Here is a 16,929-nt window from a genome sequence, read left to right as displayed (position 1 = left end):
AACATTCTTCAAGGCTCCCAGAATCTTCGCCCCCTTCCCCACCCTATGATTCATTTCCGCTTCCATGGTTCCATCCGCTGCCAGATCCACTCACAGATGTCTAGAACACTTTACTTCCTCCAGCTTTTCTCAATTCAAACTTACCTCCCAATTGACTTGACCCTCAACCCTACTGTACCTAATAACCTTGCTCTTATTAACATTTACTCTTAACTTTCTTCTTTCACACACTTTACCAAACTCAGTCACCAGCTTCTGCAGTTTCTCACATGAATCAGCCACCAGCGCTGTATCATCAGCAAACAAAAACTGACTCACTTCCCAAGCTCTCTCATCCCCAACAGACTGCATACTTGCCCCTCTTTCCAAAACTCTTGCATTCACCTCCCTAACAACCCCATCCATAAACAAATTAAAGAACCACGGAGACATCACACACCCCTGTCGCAAACATACATTCACTGAGAACCAATCACTTTCCTCTCTTCCTACATGTACACATGCCTTACATCCTCGATAAAAACTTTTCACTGCTTCTAACAACTTGCCTCCCACACCATATATTCTTCAAACCTTCCACAGAGCATCTCTATCAACTCTATCATATGCCTTCTCCACATCCATAAATGCTACATACAAATCCATTTGTTTTTCTAAGTATTTCTCACATACATTCTTCAAAGCAAACATCTGATACACACATCCTCTACCACTTCTGAAACCACACTGCTCTTCCCCAATCTGATGCTCTGTACATGCCTTCACCCTCTCAATCAATACCCTCCCATATAATTTACCAGGAATACTCAAAAACCTATACCTCTGAAATTTGAGTACTCACTCTTATCCCCTTTACCTTTGTACAATGGCACTATGCAAGCTTTCCGCCAATCCTCAGGCACCTCACCATGAGTCATACATACATTAAATAACCTTACCAACCATTCAACAATACAGTCACCCCCTTTTTTTAATAAATTCCACTGTAATACCATCCAAACCTGCTGCCTTGCCGGCTTTCATCTTCCGTAAAGCTTTTACTACCTCTTCTCTATTTTCCAAATCATTTTCCCTAACCCTCTCACTTTGCACAACACCTCGACCAAAACACCCTATATCTGCCACTCTATCATCAAACACATTAAACAAACCTTCAAAATACTCACTCCCTTTCCTTCTCACATCACCACTACTTATTATCACCTCCCCATTAGCCCCCTTCACTGAACTTCCCATTTGCTCCCTTGTCTTACGCACTTTATTTACCTTCGTCCAAAACAACTTTTTATTCTCCCTGAAATTTAATGATACTCTCTCACCCCAACTCTCATTTGCCCTCTTTTTCGACTCTTGCACCTTTCTCTTGACCTCCTGCCTCTTTCTTTTATACCTCTCCCACTCATTTGCATTTTTTCCCTGCATAAATCGTCTGAATGCCGCTCTCTTCTCTTTCACTAATAATCTTACTTCCTCATCCCACCACTCACTACCTTTACTAATCAACCCACCTCCCACGATTCTCATGCCACAAGCATATTTTGCGCATGCCATCACTGCTTCCCTAGATACATTCCATTCCTCCCCCACTTCCCTTACCTCCTTTGTTCTCACCTTTTTTCCATTCTTTACTCAGTCTCTCCTGGTACTTCCTCACACAAGTCTCCTTCCCAAGCTTACTTACTCTCACCACTCTCTTCACCCCAACATTCTCTCTTCTTTTCTGAAAACACACACAAATCTTCACCTTCGCCTCCACAAGATGATGATCAGACATCCCTCCAGTTGCACCTCTCAGCACATTAACATCCAAAAATCTCTCTTTCGTGCGTCTATCAATTAACACGTAATCCAATAACGCTCTCTGGCCATCATTCCTACTAACATTTGTATACTTATGTATATCTCGTTTTTTAAACCAGGTATTCCCAATCACCAGTCCTTTTTCAGCACATAAATCTACAAGCTCTTCACCATTTCCATTTACAACACTGAACACTACATGTATACCAATTATTCCCTCAACTAGCACATTACTCACCTTTGCATTCAAATCACCCATCACTATAACCCGGTCTTGTGCATCAAAACCACTAACACATTCATTCAGCTGCTCCCAAAACACTTGCCTATCATGATCTTTCTTCTCATGCCCAGGTGCATATGCACCAATAATCACCCATCTCTCTCCATCAACTTTCAGTTATACCCATATCAATCTAGAATTTACTTTCTTGCACTCTATTATATATATATATATATATATATATATATATATATATATATATATATATATATATATATATATATATATATATATATATATATATATATATATATATATATATACATATTTTTTTTTTTTTTTTGCTTTGTCGCTGTCTCCCGCGTTTGCGAGATAGCGCAAGGAAACAGACGAAAGAAATGGCCCAACCCACCCCCATACACATGTATATACGTACGTCAACACACGCAAATATACATACCTACACAGCTTTCCATGGTTTACCCCAGACGCTTCACATGCCCTGATTCAATCCACTGACAGCACGTCAACCCCGGTATACCACATCGATCCAATTCACTCTATTCCTTGCCCTCCTTTCACCCTTCTGCATGTTCAGGCCCCGATCACACAAAATCTTTTTCACTCCATCTTTCCACCTCCAATTTGGTCTCCCACTTCTCCTCGTTCCCTCCACCTCCGACACATATATCCTCTTGGTCAATCTTTCCTCACTCATTCTCTCCATGTGCCCAAACCATTTCAAAACACCCTCTTCTGCTCTCTCAACCACGCTCTTTTCATTTCCACACATCTCTCTTACCCTGACGTTACTTACTCGATCAAACCACCTCACACCACACATTGTCCTCAAACATCTCATTTCCAGCAAATCCATCCTCCTGCGCACAACTCTATCCATAGCCCACGCCTCGCAACAATACAACATTGTTGGAACCACTATTCCTTCAAACATACCCATTTTTGCTTTCCGAGATAATGTTCTCGACTTCCACACATTCTTCAAGGCTCCCAGGACTTTCGCCCTCTCCCCCACCCTATGATCCACTTCCGCTTCCATGGTTCCATCCGCTGCCACATCCACTCCCAGATATCTAAAACACTTTACTTCCTCCAGTTTTTCTCCCAATTGACTTGACCCTCAACCCTACTGTACCTAATAACCTTGCTCTTATTCATATTTACTCTTAACTTTCTTCTTTCACACACTTTACCAAACTCAGTCACCAGCTTCTGCAGTTTCTCACATGAATCAGCCACCAGCGCTGTATCATCAGCGAACAACAACTGACTCACTTCCCAAGCTCTCTCATCCACAACAGACTTCATACTTGCCCCTCTTTCCAAAACTCTTGCATTCACCTCCCTAACAACCCCATCCATAAACAAATTAAACAACCATGGAGACATCACACATCCCTGCCCCAAACCTACATTCACTGAGAACCAATCACTTTCCTCTCTTCCTACACGTACACATGCCCTACATCCTCGATAAAAACTTTTCACTGCTTCTAACAACTTGCCTCCCACACCATATATTCTTAATTCCTTCTACAAAGCATCTCTATCAACTCTATCATATGCCTTCTTCAGATCCATAAATGCTATATACAAATCCATTTGCTTTTCTAAGTATTTCTCACATACATTCTTCAAAGCAAACACCTGATCCACACATCCTCTACCACTTCTGAAACCACACTGCTCTTCCCCAATCTGATGCTCTGTACATGCCTTCACCCTCTCAATCAATACCCTCCCATATAATTTACCAGGAATACTCAACAAACTTATACCTCTGTAATTTGAGCACTCACTCTTATCCCCTTTGCCTTTGTACAATGGCACTATGCACGCGTTCCGCCAATCCTCAGGCACCTCACCATGAGTCATACATACATTAAATAACCTTACCAACCAGTCAATAATACAGTCACCCCCTTTTTCGATAAAATCCACTGCAATACCATCCAAACCTGCTTCCTTGCCGGCTTTCATCTTCCGCAAAGCTTTTACTACCTCTTCTCTGTTTACCAAATCATTTTCCCTAACCCTCTCACTTTGCACACCACCTCGACCAAAACACCCTATATCTGCCACTCTATATCAAACACATTCAACAAACCTTTAAAATACTCACTCCATCTCCTTCTCACATCACCACTACTTGTTATCACCTCCCCATTTGCGCCCTTCACTGAAGTTCCCGTTTGCTCCCTTGTCTTACGCATATATATATATATATATATATATATATATATATATATATATATATATATATATATATATATATATATATATATATATATATATATATATATATATATATATATATATATATATATATATATAATATATATATATATATATATATATATATATATATATATATATATATATATATATATATATATATATATATATATATATATATATATATATATATATATATATATATATATATGTATATATATATATATATATATATATATATATATATATATATATATATATATATATATATATATATATATATATATATATATATATATATATATATATATATATATATATATATATATATATATATATATATATATATATATATGTAAATTATATGGGAGGGTATTGATTGAGAGGGTGAAGGCATGTACAGAGCATCAGATTGGGGAAGAGCAGTGTGGTTTCAGAAGTGGTAGAGGATGTGTGTATCAGGTGTTTGCTTTGAAGAATGTATGTGAGAAATACTTAGAAAAGCAAATGGATTTGTATGTAGCATTTATGGATCTGGAGAAGGCATATGATACAGTTGATAGAGATGCTCTGTGGAAGGTATTAAGAATATATGGTGTGGGAGGAAAGTTGTTAGAAGCAGTGAAAAGTTTTTATCGAGGATGTAAGGCATGTGTACGTGTAGGAAGAGAGGAAAGTGATTGGTTCTCAGTGAATGTAGGTTTGCGGCAGGGGTGTGTGATGTCTCCATGGTTGTTTAATTTGTTTATGGATGGGGTTGTTAGGGAGGTAAATGCAAGAGTTTTGGAAAGAGGGGCAAGTATGAAGTCTGTTGGGGATGAGAGAGCTTGGGAAGTGAGTCAGTTGTTGTTCGCTGATGATACAGCGCTGGTGGCTGGTTCATGTGAGAAACTGCAGAAGCTGGTGACTGAGTTTGGTAAAGTGTGTGGAAGAAGAAAGTTAAGAGTAAATGTGAATAAGAGCAAGGTTATTAGGTACAGTAGAGTTGAGGGTCAAGTCAATTGGGAGGTGAGTTTGAATGGAGAAAAACTGGAGGAAGTGAAGTGTTTTAGATATCTGGGAGTGGATCTGGCAGCGGATGGAACCATGGAAGTGGAAGTGGATCATAGGGTGGGGGAGGGGGCGAAAATTCTGGGGGCCTTGAAGAATGTGTGGAAGTCGAGAACATTATCTCGGAAAGCAAAAATGGGTATGTTTGAAGGAATAGTGGTTCCAACAATGTTGTATGGTTGCGAGGCGTGGGCTATGGATAGAGTTTTGCGCAGGAGGATGGATGTGCTGGAAATGAGATGTTTGAGGACAATGTGTGGTGTGAGGTGGTTTGATCGAGTGAGTAACGTAAGGGTAAGAGAGATGTGTGGAAATAAAAAGAGCGTGGTTGAGAGAGCAGAAGAGGGTGTTTTGAAGTGGTTTGGGCACATGGAGAGGATGAGTGAGGAAAGATTGACCATGAGGATATATGTGTCGGAGGTGGAGGGAGTAAGGAGAAGAGGGAGACCAAATTGGAGGTGGAAAGATGGATTGAAAAAGATTTTGTGTGATCGGGGCCTGAACATGCAGGAGGGTGAAAGGAGGGCAAGGAATAGAGTGAATTGGAGCGATGTGGTATACCGGGGTTGACGTGCTGTCAGTGGATTGAATCAAGGCATGTGAAGCGTCTGGGGTAAACCATGGAAAGCTGTGTAGGTATGTATATTTGCGTGTGTGGATGTATGTATATACATGTGTATGGGGGGGGGGGTTGGGCCATTTCTTTCGTCTGTTTCCTTGCGCTACCTCGCAAACGCGGGAGACAGCGACAAAGTATAAAAAAAAAAAAAATATATATATATGTATATATATATATATATATATATATATATATATATATATATATATATATATATATATATATATATATATATATATATATATATATATATATATATATATATATACGTATATATATATATATATATATATATATATATATATATATATATATATATATATATATATATATATATATATATATATATATATATATATATATATATGTATGTTTTTTTTTCTTTCAAACTATTCGCCATTTCCCGCATTAGCAAGGTAGCGTTAAGAACAGAGGACTGGGCCTTTGAGGGAATACCCTCATCTGGCCCAATTCTCTGTTCCTTCTTTTGGAAAATTGAAAAAAAAAAAAAAAAAAAACCGAGAGGGGAGGATTTCCAGCCCCCTGCTCCCTCCCCTTTTAGTCGCCTTCTACGACACGCAGGGAATACGTGGGAAGTATTCTTAATCCCCTATCCCCAGGGATAATATATATGTATGTATATATATATATAATTCTTTTTTTCATGCTCTTATCTATCTAAGTCAGGTAGCGTTAAGCACAAAAGACTGAACAATGTTGGCCTCAATCAAATATAATATATGCTATTGAAATCTTTGTTCAGATCTCAGCTATGTATGAACTGTAAGTATATATCATATGTTTGTAGTGTAGGAATGTACATGATTATACAAATTTTACACTTGTGAACAAAATGAACCGACTTCTTCTAATGTCATAAATGCATTGACGAAAAGAGCATGTGTAACATGGATACTCAAAGCACACAAATATATGAAATTAATGGCCTTATATATAAGTTCAAATTTTGGAAATCTATACCTTGCATGAAAGTATAGTTCCTCTGTTTATACAAGGTGTTTATTCGTCTTTGTATTGAGTACTGCTCTGTCATATAGGGTGGTTCTAGCTCTCTATGCAAACTTAATAGAGTTGAATCGAAAGCAGTCTGCCTCATAAACTGTCCCAGTTTAACTTCCAAACATGACCCCCTTGCCCTACGCTGCAACGCTGTTTCATTTTATCTCTTCGAAAGGTATTTCTTTGGTTCTTGTTCCCGAGAGCTTGCTGCTTGTGTACCTCTAGCACTAGCTAGACCAGGCAATCCTCGGCAAGCTGCTGCGTCACATGATTATTGTTTGACCATCGTCAACTCAAAGGTAAGCCGTTTTGATACCTGCTTCTTTCCCTACACGTCGAAGCTTTGGAACTCGCTACCTTGTCAAGTCTTTCCCCATAACTAAGACTTGGCACATTTCATGACAGATATTTCACTTTCTCAAAGATTCGTAAATACGTCACTTGTCTTTTCTTTTTAATTTTTATATTTTCCTCTATATTTCAAGTAAGGCTCAGTCATGATGTGGACTTATGTCCTTGACTGGAGCCTTCACGGTAGGAAAAAAAGATTTTGTGGTTTTATTAAATATATGATTCATCTAATCAATCATTAGGTTTGTATAGGCTTCATAGATATAATTATTAAAGCACCACTAATATTTGAATAGCAGAAGTGTAATATTCAAATATTGTTGTGCATAGACTAAATGAATTTGCTTGCTTAATCATCATCAATGTCTCATCTGTGCGAATGTGTTTGCTTGAATGGGCTATGCAAACATAGTTGTTCAAATTTCACAGATGTATCGGCAGTATAGATACCCTTGCTCAAATGTCACAAATGTATGAATATTGTGAACGTATTTGCTTATACATCATAGGTGTACAGAATATACATAACTGATCCAAACTTAGAAAAAATGAAGTGTAAACATACTTTCCTGAATTCCTAACATATCTAGTCAGTATAACGTACTTGTTCAAATATGTTGAAGACGTGCGCGGCTGAGCAGAGGATGAAGACGTTCCTCATAGCCTGGACGTGGTAGTTGGAGGTGAGCACCTCCGTCAGCAGCAGAATGCTAGGGTCATACGGCAGGAGGATCGTGTCTCCCAACATCTCCTGAAGCGTCCACACCACACCTGCCACACCTGAACACACAGTCAAATATTATGGGTCAACTAATGTATTTCTCTCTACTCTTATCTATGGTAGTTTTGGGGAGTTTTCACAAATGGAGATATGTTGTATATTATCAAGTTTTATACTTGTGTCTATATTCATGTTCTGTCTACTTGTTCAGATATCTGTCTGTCTCTGACCCAGCCTCTACCTGTCCCCTTGCCTTCAGTTGACCTGTAACACCAGTTGGTTATGGCAGTAGTAACATGACCCCAACTGTAGCCCTGCTGATCCTACCTGGCATGACGTCATCGTACACCAGGTAGAACTGTCTGCCGGAGGTCAGGCTGATCAGGTACGACACCAGGTCAACTAAGGTCAAGTCGTAATCGATGGTTCTCCTTGATGTAAAGATAAAGAGTAATGTAAATGTTTATTAAGTTCGCCGATAAATTGAAAAGAACAAATATCAATTTCTGTCATTCATTCATTGATTTGTGTTTCAGTGGTAAACCTGTCCCATAATTTTGTTAAACATTTAGTGTTCCGAGTCCCAAGACACTACTAAAGACATTTTCCGAGTGCCAGATGTTACGTACTGCCTCCATCCCTTACAGTAAAGGATGTATGATAAGCCTATAGGCCCATTAAAACAGATAACTCTGAAATAACGGCTTCTGTTAACAGAGAGATTTGGGCTAGACACAGATTCCCTGACCATCTGGCTAACATCTGACAACTAACGGCCGTAATTATATACGTACTTTTGCTTCTTGTTACGTTGGTTAAATACCAAACCCAGATAATACATAGATTTGTCTCTATCTAATTTACTTAACAACTCGTTGGCAAATATACTAGCCACAATTATACAACATAAGTATTTGAAGTGACTGAAATGTGCACAGATTACATTACAAATTTATCAACAGATATGTATCACATCCTTTCTCAGTGACCATTTTGTGAGGAAAAGAGCTGGCCCTTTTTCTTCCAGTTTGTATACAAATGCTTCCTATTATATTCGTTTGTCTCCTACATAAGCTTTGTCCTAATATAATTCATGATATGTGAAAACATTTATGATCAATTTGATTGCAATATATTAAACTAAATTTCTTATTATAACATACAATAATGAGACCCCTCAAAACAATATAATGTACACTGGCTAATGGAACTTAGAAAACTGGATATATCATTCCTCAAACAGTTATTCGTAAGAAGGGAGGATAATTGTAACATAGGACAGTACCAAAACTTTTCCTAAATCCTAAAACACCTTCAAAACTTTTCTTGAGTTTTAGTACACTAACAAAGGCTTTTCTGAGTGCCAGGACACGACTAAAGACTTTTCCGAGTTCCAGGACACAACCAAAGACCGTTTCCAAGTCCCAGGACAATCCAAAATACTTTCCAAGTGTCAGGAATCTACCAAATCCGTTTTTCTGTTCCCAGGACACTACCAAAGACATTTTTCGGTTCCCAGGACACTACCAAAGACATTTTTCGGTTCCCAGGACACTACCAAAGACATTTTTCGGTTCCCAGGACACTACCAAAGACTTTTTCAGAGTCCTAGAACCAAAAACGATATACATATGCTTGATATTATGATCAGTACATTTCCCCACCTGCTGTGATAAATCCATGAATCTTGGTAACTGCTGTTGTGGGTGAAGAGAGGCTCAGGGTTATGAAGCAGGTGGTGGAAGTCATGACGTTTGGATGACGAGGTCGCTGTCCTCAGCACGGAATCTTTTCTGCTGATTTGCACCAACTGTTGAGTGGAAGAAGGAAGATATAGTGAGTGCAGCTTGTCATGAATGGATCAGGTAATATACGCAGGCTAAAAACGGGTGGCATAGGGTACCTACAGTGAATGAACCTAGTGTACAGTTTGTGGAGCCTTGTGCTGAAAAGAAAGGGACTGGTAATTGGGCCGGATTTGAAAAGACATTCGTAAGTAGTGTATACGTAGAAAAGGGGTTTAATGGTGAGCGGCCTTTATTGGGTTATGTGCTAATCAAAAAGTTTACTCAGCAAAGATAATTGGATGTGATTAAGCTGAAAGGCACAGCTGGATGGATGTTTGATCATATCTTTGTGGAGGGAAGGAGTGAAAGTCTTGAGTGGAAGTGAGAAAATAAGAAATGATATGAGTGAGAAGTATACCGGGGTCGACGTGCTGTCAATGGATTGAACCAGGGCATGTGAAGCGTCTGGGGTAAACCATGGAAAGTTCTGTGGGGCTTGGATGTGGAAGGGAGCTGTGCTTTCGGTTCATTATACATGACAGGTAGAGACTGAGTGTGAACGAATGTGGCCTTTCTTGTCTTTTCCTAGCGCTACCTCGCACACATGAGGGGGTAGGGGATTTTTATTTCATGTGTGGCGGGGTGGCGATGGAAATGAATAAAGGCAGACAGTATGAATTATGTACATGTGTATATATGTATATGTCTGTGTGTATATATATGTATATGTTGAGATGTATAGGTATGTATATTTGCTTGTGTGGACGTGTTTATGTGTATGTATGGGTTGGGCCATTCTTTCATCTGTTTCCTTGCGCTACCTCGCTAACGCGGGAGACAGCGACAAAGCAAAATGAATAATATGAATAAATATATGAGTGAGAATAGGGTGGTGAAAGCGAGTGATCTAGTAAGAGAGGCTCTTGTGTGAAGATACCAGAATGTAACTCGGGGAGGCAGTGGTGACATGTGTAAGAGAAGTGTGTGGCATGTAGATGCAGAGATAAATGCATGTAATAAAGGGTAGCTAACGATAGGATGAGAAAGTAAAGTTTTTGATGAAAGAGAAAAGATATGGCATTATATGCTGGGAAGACGTGCGAGTGATTAGGAAATGTATAAAAAGCAGCGACATGAGATCAAAAGGAAGGTGTAGGGGCGAAAAAAAAAAGGCAAATGAGGGTTAAAGGTAGATAGTATCATCAAATGTTTTTGAGAGACGTGAACAGTGGGAGAAGAACAGAAGGACAAATGGGAGCATCAGTGACCGGGGAGTGGTAACAGGCAAAGATGTGAAGAGTATATGGAGTGAGTACTCTGAGAGGAGGTTGAAGGAGGTAACTGATGGGGTGGAAGTATACCAGTAATTGGTTTGATGAAAAGTGAAGTGATGAATGAATTTCGTTCATTCTGACGTATGGGCATTTAGGTACCTGTGTGATACGAGTTGATAATCAAAATTCAATTCTCAATGTTTCAACAGATGTTTTCTTCAGGATGATATGACACAGAGGTGTCTCACACGGGGTTATATACAGTGCTACAGAATCAGGATCCAGGGCGCTGTAGCCTGGCCCTCCTTCATCAATCAGTTCCTGTCGCCTGTCCAGTCTTAATCGGCGTAGCTCCATTCACCAATCTGGCTGCAGCGGTCTACCATCTATAGCTCCCTGTTACTGTGTTATTGTTGTTCGATAGTAAAATGTAGACCGCTTCCACCACCTTTTTTCTCTTTCGTTACAAACCTTTGTCGATAATTTATGCTTCCTCCCATATCCTGCACGTCCTACATGTACCGCTATTGTTTGTCATAACATGGTTTCACATGTCCTTCCTGCCTTCTATTGCCCTTGTTTCCACATCTCGACTTCCTTCTCCTAATCATGTCCTACTGCAACCTCAGCATGGAACTCTGTACACCACACATCTCTCGTGCGTTTTTATCTTTTGTCTTTCTCTATATCTCTTGTCTTGGTCCCAGACCCTATTGCTGTCTGTGAAGGCGCAGCTGAGAAATCTCCAACTGGGTGATTTCTCATTGGTCCCAGTGGTCCCTTGCACTAGAGAAGGTTTCAAAATTTCTTTCCACTTCACGCCTATCCTTCTCCAGTGCCCACAGGAAGAAATCCAGCAACACCCCGACTTGATCCTGCTGTTGTGTGGTGAGAGGTGTATGTAGTCATCTCTGTTGTTCTGCTTCTTGTATGCCGAGAAATTCGGTCGGTCGTCCCTTGTTTAGATCAAGATGTTGCAGAGCGGTTGTTTGATGTTTTCTTCCTCTTCTCCTGGGAATTGTATTCTTTTTATGTACAGTTTAGAGTCTCTGTAGCGTCCTTTGTACGCCGCATCCTCGTGGGACTATGGCCAGCCCATCATGCAAATATTATCCAAGTTACCGTGTTGCCTTTGATGATTTCGTAGTGTTCTTCCTACAACGTCTCCATGAACAAGTAGGCTAGAACGGTACTCAACGGTGAGACTATGGCTAGCCCAGTGTGCTGCTGGTATTCGTTTCCCATGAATTCAAATGGGCTAGACTTTACACAAAGAGTTATGAGTTCGACGTAGTTCCCCCCAGTTAGGGAAAGGTCCTCATTTCTCATGTTGTTGACCCTCTTTTGGCACATGGGTGAACTACCAAAACGGAACTGGCCATCTTTTGTTTCTAAATGTGGCTCGATCTTAGTAGTCTTCTGATGAGACCCACTTGTTGTTTCAATGACTTTTGATAATGACTAGGCAAGCTTCTTAAAGAGTTTATGAAAGGTGCTACCCATGCTCGATGTCATATAACCCCGTGTGAAACACTACTGTGTCATATACTTTGGAGGAAGACAACTATTAGAATCAAATCCTGATTAACAGCACTTGCTTCATTGCTACTACTATATGGCGAATGCCTTGCGTACGACGAAGTGCGGCAGAGCCGCTGGAGTGGATGGTATAACATTTGAATTTCTCATTACAGGGGTAAGAACGTTGTTGATTGGTCATTGGTTGGTTAGGATACTCAGTGAATGTATTACTCAAGGTGAGGTGCCTGAGGACTGGCAGAAGATCTGTATAGTGCCACTGTATGAAGATATAACTAGTGACACCTAAAACTGCTCGGGAAAACCTGATATACAAGGCTAGTACGTCACTAGAACCTATTCTAATTCAGCAATTAAGTCAGAACGAGTTTCAAGAGGAGCTCTTCTTAAAGAAAAGAGAATAGTTCTCTCTGGACGGATGTACGTAACAGACTTATGCATCTATTAGTCGATCATTCATTATTGTCTCCACTGTATTGATACAAAAGTAATATACATGGACCTTACCAGTCTTCAGGCACCAGTCTCCTTGGGTGGCACAAGAGTGGAATATGATAAAAGAAAAAAAAAAGCAATGAGTATCTTGCAAAAGGCTTGACATCATCTTTTTCTATTTAACTGTTACATTTACCATTCGATGACTTCGGCAAACAAACATAATCTTTATAGGTTCTGTGATTATTCTTCTTGTGATCAGAAATTTCAAATTTGCTGGGGTTGTATTCGCTCATGTGTAGAAAATTGCTCACACATCCTCCACCTCTCTGTTAACTAGAGTGAAATCAAAACCTTTTGTCCCATTAATTCTCTTTGTATCATCTTTATTCAACCTTTTCATTCTATAGGCAGTCATGTTGTTGCTTTCTCTCTCTCTCTCTCTCTCTCTCTCTCTCTCTCTCTCTCTCTCTCTCTCTCTCTCTCTCTCTCTCTCTCTCTCTCTCTCTCTCTCTCTCTCTCTCTCTCTCTCTCTCTCTCTCTCTCTCTCTCTCTCTCTGGTCTATGAGATCTTTTTCTTTTGTTCATGGGTCTAGTAAACTGTTTGCATGTGTCCCCACCGTGCTGCATATTCCTTCTGTTGTCTTTCTCTCTTCGCATGACATGTCTTCCTTTCAGATTCAGGTCTGCAAAACACCTGTGGAGCCATAATCAATTTTTCTTTCTTTTCCTTTCTTTCACCCAAGATAGGTTTCATTAGGGCATATATTGCTTGTGCATTCTCGGTTACTATAAAAAATGAATTTCGACATTTACATCAGTTATTAACATCAGTTCGTAATAAGATTTTCCAGTGTCAAGAATTTCATTACCACCTCAAAAGTAAAGTACTCTTTGGGAAACTGGAAGAATATAATTACAAAGTCATATGTCTGTTCGAGAGAATCCAGCAACAACAGCATAACTTCTGGTTCACTACAGTTTGAGTCTAGTTAAATGACCATAATCACAACAGTTAAAACCGCTATGTTTGTTGATTATAACCTACAAACACTGGTCCCTGAAATGTGGGTTAGGCAGCAGCGACATCAACAGTGCTGATATTGCACTCAGTCTCAGAAGTCTTTATAGTGTGGTGAGATATCTAGAAGCAGATCTAGCAGCGTAGGTGACTGACTATAGGCCAGAGGGAGGTCTTACAGTGTAGGTGACTGGCTATAGACCAGAGGCAAGTCTAGCAGTGCACGTGACCGACTATAGACCAGAGGCAGGTCTAACAGTACAGGTGACTGACTATACACCTGAGGTAGATCTAACAGTGAACGTGACTGACTATAGACCACACGTAGGTCTATCAATGCAGGTGATTGACATTAGACCAGAGGCAGATCTAGCACTGCAGGTGACTGGCCATACACAAGAGGCAGATATAGCAATGCAGGTGAATGACTAGACCAGACGCAGGTCTAGTAGTGCAGGTGACTGACCATACACCAGAGGCAGATCTAGCAGTGCAGGTGACTGGCTGTGGATCATAGAATAAATCACTAACCTGTGATGTATTATACAGTAGCAGTAGGTCCTGCAGCTTGGCTTGTTGACTATACCCAGCATCACAAGTCAACGCCACATCACGTTGCCTCAGCTCTTGCCTCTCCACACCTCCCAACACTTGACTCGCTGTTGTCGCATCCGTTGACAGCATTGAAAAGTTCCTGGCACCATGCAGATCTTGCTTCTCCAAAGAATCACTTCTCATATCCATCCAGCTTGGCTCAATGTTTGTAGCCGTACTACAATGTGCCTCAGAACTTGTTAGTTGTAATAGTGAAACCCAAATTGCCTTGCCGTCTTTACCAACCGCTCGAAGTGGTTCTTTCTTGTCTCTCTCTTCATTTCTAAACATTAGAGAAATGTGTGGAGTCTGCTCACTGATTCCAGTGCGAGGCAGAGTCGCCTGGAGGTAGGTCTCGTTACTTGAGGACTTCACTGCAGTATCTGACTGGCCTTCCCCAGATGCTGATAACGTCAAGACCAACATCCATTGTATCCAGTGAGGTCCCATTATCTATGTTTACCTGAGGCAAAGGATGTTATATCTGTGCTTTCATAATGTGGTTTTTAGTAGTTTATATTAGTGAATTTCAAACTGAAACATACCACCTTGTTTAAGATGGTATGTGATGCACACTTTTACGTCAGGGATATGTTCATCCAGGCAGTGATATATTAATGCAAGAGAAAATACTTGCAATAGCTGACAACCACAGGGGACACTGTGAGAAAAATATAAAATTTATAAACATTTAGAACATACTTAAACATGAATACATAATTAATGAAAGAATTATCCACTCGTACTTACCAGAAAGAGTCCACTCCATGCATAAGCATATATCACAGTGATAATGTATATCAACAAGAAAGGTACTGCCTCCTTAAGAATAAACATATATATATATATATATATATGTATATATATATATATATATATATATATATATATATATATATATATATATATATAATATATATATATATATATATATATATATATATATATATATATATATACATATATATATATATATATATATTTTTTCTTTTTTTCTTTTTTGCTTTGTCGCTGTCTCCCACGTTTGCGAGGTAGCGCAAGGAAACAGACGAAAGAAATGGCCAAACCCACCCCCATACACATGTATATACAAACGTCCACACACGCAAATATACATACCTACACAGCTTTCCATGGTTTACCCCAGACGCTTCACATGCCCTGATTCAATCCACTGACAGCACGTCAACCCCGATATAACATATCAATCCAATTCACTCTATTCCTTGCACTCCTTTCACCCTCCTGCATGTTCAGGCCCCAATCACACAAAATCTTTTTCACTCCATCTTTCCACCTCCAATTTGGTCTCCTACTTCTCGTTCCCTCCACCTCCGACACATATATCCTCTTGGTCAATCTTTCCTCACTCATTCTCTCCATGTGCCCAAACCATTTCAAAACACCCTCTTCTCCTCTCTCAACCACGCTCTTTTTATTTCCACACATCTCTCTTACCCTTACGTTACTTACTCGATCAAACCACCTAACACCACACATTGTCCTCAAACATCTCATTTCCAGCACATCCATACTCCTGCGCACCACTCTATCCATAGCCCACGCCTCGCAACCATACAACATTGTTGGAACCACTATTCCTTCAAACATACCCATTTTTGCTTTCCGAGATAATGTTCTCGAATTCCACACATTCTTCAAGGCTCCCAGAATTTTCGCCCTCTCCCCCATCCTATGATCCACTTCCGCTTCCATGGTTCCATCCGCTGCCAGATCATCTCCCAGATATCTAAAACACTTTACTTCCTCCAGTTTTTCTCCATTCAAACTCACCTCCCAATTGACTTGACCCTCAACCCTACTGTACCTAATAACCTTGCTCTTATTCACATTTACTCTTAACTTTCTTCTTTCACACACTTTACCAAACTCAGTCACCAGCTTCTGCAGTTTCTCACATGAATCAGCCACCAGCGCTGTATCATCAGCGAACAACAACTGACTCACTTCCCAAGCTCTCTCATCCCTCTCCATAAGTCATACATACATTAAATATCCTTACCAACCAGTCAACAACACAGTCACTCCCGTTTTTAATGAATTTCATTGCTATACCATCCAAACACGCTTTCTTGCCGGCTTTCATTTTCGGCAAAGGTTTTACTACTTCATCTCTGTTTACCAAATCATTCTCCCTAAGCCTCTCACTTCGCATACCACCTAGACCAAAACACCCTATATCTGCCACTCTATCATCTAACACATTCAACAAACCTTC

Source organism: Panulirus ornatus, chromosome 14 (genome assembly GCF_036320965.1).
Source record: "Panulirus ornatus isolate Po-2019 chromosome 14, ASM3632096v1, whole genome shotgun sequence".
NCBI lineage: Eukaryota > Metazoa > Arthropoda > Malacostraca > Decapoda > Palinuridae > Panulirus > Panulirus ornatus.
This window is presented reverse-complemented; position numbering follows the sequence as displayed.